The sequence below is a fragment of the Ursus arctos genome, unplaced genomic scaffold, assembly GCF_023065955.2.
Source record: "Ursus arctos isolate Adak ecotype North America unplaced genomic scaffold, UrsArc2.0 scaffold_33, whole genome shotgun sequence".
In the NCBI taxonomy this organism is placed as follows: domain Eukaryota; kingdom Metazoa; phylum Chordata; class Mammalia; order Carnivora; family Ursidae; genus Ursus; species Ursus arctos.
This window is the reverse complement of record NW_026623019.1, coordinates 7771861-7775669: the sequence shown is the minus strand read 5'-3', so window position 1 is coordinate 7775669 and position 3809 is coordinate 7771861. Positions and strand designations below refer to the sequence as shown.

Here is a 3809-nt window from a genome sequence, read left to right as displayed (position 1 = left end):
CCAGAAGCGCCCTTTTGTTGAGGGACCCTTTTCCAAAGCCTGAAAAGTAGTTGTCTCCCCTCAGTTGCCGCCCCTCTTTCTAAGGCCGTGAACTCTCAAATCCTGCCTTTGTTTCAGTTCGCTGCACAAAGCCGGCCATGGCAAGGAGCTGGCCATTCCCGATGCTCTGTGCCAGGGACATGAGCATACCTAGCCTTGGCCTTTGTTCTCACTATCGGTTCCCATGAAATGCAAGGGGAACTAGGCACGGGGGTGCAGGGGGCCAAAGGCAAGTGCCCTGCAGCGTGCAGGTCTGGGATGTGGCTGCCGGTCTGTCTACACCTCCACAGCACTATGTGTAAAGCGGGAACACGGATGTCCCTGTCGCAGTGGTGTGGGAGTGAGTGACCGAGCCTGTCACCGTTCCTCCCTCTGGACTGCTCTCTCCCTGCAGGCACCAAACGCGACTTGAATTATAGAGTGTTATTCAGAAGAGATTTATAGTTTCAAATGTAAATTAAACTCTGCCTCTGAGGTATCGCATGGTAAACACTCTCAGGAGGGCTCCCTTTTGAACAGATGAGAATGATTAAAAATCGGGTTTCCTGCCTGGGGTTGGGAGGTACCACCAGCAGGGGGACTGGTGAGGGGGGTGGGGGCCGAGTTCCAGGGCCAGGTGGGGGATGGGATGTCACACCCGAGGGGGTGGGGTGGAGTGGAGCAGACTGAAGGTCATAGAGCCCTGATGTCCCCCTGCCAGCTGCCCATCAGGTCCATGTGGTGCGTGCTCAGTCATCCCAGGTCCCCATCGCTGACTCCATGTGTCCCACAGCCTTCAGGCCTTGGGGACTGTCCTTCTCCCTTTAATTCGCATGGTGGACAAGAAACTGGTGTGGTGTTTGGAGCCACAGGTGCTCAGGGAGGCTCAGTGGCCCGGGTGTTCCTGGAAGATGGGATGTTCAGGGTTGCCATGGTGATGTGGGACTCCAGGCCTAGGACAGCAAAGGAGCTGAGGCTGCAGGCCGTAGACGTCGTGCGGGGAGACCAGGATGACCAGGCCAGCTTGCTGGGAGACGGGCAGTGGGCCACTTTGATGGCGAAGGGGAGATAGAGGAATATTTCTGGGACCTTGGAGTTCCCATGATCTGCATGTGGCTGTCCTATTTCAAGAACCCCTTCTCCTTCTGCCCCAGAAAGCCCCTGATGGAATGAGCCCCTTGCTGAGCTTGCCTATGAGGGATGTGCCCGTGGGTGGCCTATCTGTGACCCACCTGGGTCCTATGGTGCTTGGGCTGCTGAAGATGCCAGAAAAATACATGGGCTCAGTACTTGCAGGCACCCATGCAAGAGGGTGCCTCCCTGCTCTCCAAGAACAGCGGGAAGGCCATGAGCAATGCCAAGACCAGCCTGGAGGACCAGAAATACGGCTTCCCTGGAGTCTAGGGCCTGGCCAACATCACCCCTTTCCCTGCCCTGAAAGCTGAAGGTGACATCGAACTGACCCTGAGGCTCCATCCCCAGGCCGGGACGCTGGACCTGTGGCTGAAGTAGCACAGAGGCGACTGTGCTGGACCCAGCCACCTCAGAGCCCTGTCTAGGTGGAAGGGATGTGTACTCACAGTGATCTGTTCTTGGGTTATTAAAAAAAAATTTTTTTAAAGGCCATTGTTCTCCCGCAAAAGTGATGAAAAATCAACATGCATTATTGACCTATAACTGGTGTTTCAAAAATCTGGAAGCTCCCTCCCCAAAATGGGCTGACCTTTCCTCCTCTCTCATATTAATAATTGATAAAATCTCTGGTCCTAGAAAAATCTTAAATGCGACCGGAATAAAGGACACTTAATTTTCCTGCTGTAAAGGATTGGTTTTACTTGGTATTACTCAGGTCAGTTTTCCCAGCAAAGCCGTTACTTTTGTTCACTTTGTGCCGTGTGCGGAGACAAACAGCATGCTCTGGACTTACCAGGTACTTAATAAATAGTGAGTGAGTGACCAGTCTCCTACTGACCTATGATTTGTCCTTAGATGGAATCGAAGGTTGTTCAGCTCAGATGCTAACACTGAGGCGGGGTTGAGGGGAGCGAAGGGAGGGTGACGAGCATAGGTTGATTTTTGCCTATCTTCTACGTTTTAGCAGGTCAGCAATGCAGAGTTCCTAAGCAGAACTGTTCCGAGTACGTCAGGATTAGATCGCTGAGTTTCCTCAGCTGCGTTTATAATTCCTTTTCTCGCCAAGGAGCTCAGGACCCGACCCAGGCCTTGACCATTATTAGGTTCCCTGTGAGAAGGGCCAGTGACCTCTAAAGCACATAACTGATCCCTATTTCCAGCTTTTCGCTTTTCTTGTCTTTATGATGGCACATCGTCCCGAAAGATGATTCTGGAACTTCGCTGAGACGTGGGAAACACTTGGCGGCAGTGAGGCCGGTGATGAGGTGGGCCATGCGGGAGCTGGAAGCCCAGGGCAAGACATGAATATTCATCGAGAACCAGCTCTGGTAGCTTTAGCTGTTTATTTCCTGCCCTTGTCTCCAGAGCAACCCCGGGAGGGAATAATTATTTATTTATTGAGGGTTTACTCTGGGCCTTTTAAGATCATTACCCCAGCACATTGTATATGCGTTTTAGAAGTCAGGTGTCAAGGGTTAAGTATCTTGCCCAAAGTCACACAGCTACGGAGAGGTGGAATCAGAATTTAAAGACACTCTAATTTCAAAGCTTGTTTTTTTGCCCTCAAAATAAAAAACTTTTTTTTTTTTTGTAAATAATGTATGCTGATGACAAAAAAACCATGGAAAAAAATTTGAAATATCTATTTTTAAGATTTTATTTATTTATTTGACAGAGAGAGAGAGAGACAGCCAGCGAGAGAGGGAACACAAGCAGGGGGAGTGGGAGAGGAAGAAGCAGGCTCATAGCGGAGGAGCCTGATGTGGGGCTCGATCCCATAACACCGAGATCACGTCCTGAGCTGAAGGCAGACGCTTAACCGCTGTGCCACCCAGGTGCTCCAAAGATTTTCTTTCTTTTTTTTTTTTTTTTTAAAGATTTTATTTATTTATTTGACAGAGATAGAGACAGCCAGCGAGAGAGGGAACACAAGCAGGGGGAGTGGGAGAGGAAGAAGCAGGCTCCCAGCGGAGGAGCCTGATGTGGGGCTCGAACCCAGAATGCTGGGATCACGCCCTGAGCCGAAGGCAGACGCTTAACGACTGCGCCACCCAAGCGCCCCTGAAATATCTAATTTTTGAATAGGTAATCTATTCCCCTAAAAAAGCAAAAACTATTAGGCAGCAGCACTGTTACTAATCTATGACTTCTTCTGGAGGGTTTTTATACGTGTATGGATCTATTTCTCTTTACACTCAAGGCCACATAGGCATGCTATCTTATGCCTTGCTTCCCCCGCCACACACACTTAACTCTATTTTGTACATCTTTACAAATTATAGTATGAGACTCTAATTCTTTTTAAAGAGCTGCATTGTTTCCATTTTATTTCTAAAAATGAATTCCATAATTAACCAGGTCTCGATTAGACGATTTTTCAATGTTTTGCTCTTGCACGCAAGGTGGAAATAAACAGACCCTCCCGTGTCCCATTGCTTATCTCCGAGCGCTCGCGTGTCTGTGGGGGGGGGGATTGCTGAATCAGAGGTAAGGAAAGGTGGTTGTTCCGGTTGATTCGGCCCACCTGCCTTCCAGGGGCTGTGCCAGATTGTTCTCTCCCCAGCAGAATGCAAGGTGTCTGTTTCCCTAAGACCTTGCCATCAGTTTTTATCAAAGTTTCAGATTTTTTGCCACACTGATAGACGAAAATTGCCAGG

At 49.5% G+C, this 3809-nt stretch overlaps 1 pseudogene; it reads left to right on the top strand.

Annotated features, from left to right (window-relative positions):
• Positions 1 to 851: 851 nt before the first annotated feature.
• LOC113270236 (nmrA-like family domain-containing protein 1) lies at positions 852 to 2377 on the top strand (annotated as a pseudogene).
• The last annotated feature ends 1432 nt before the right edge of the window (positions 2378 to 3809 follow it).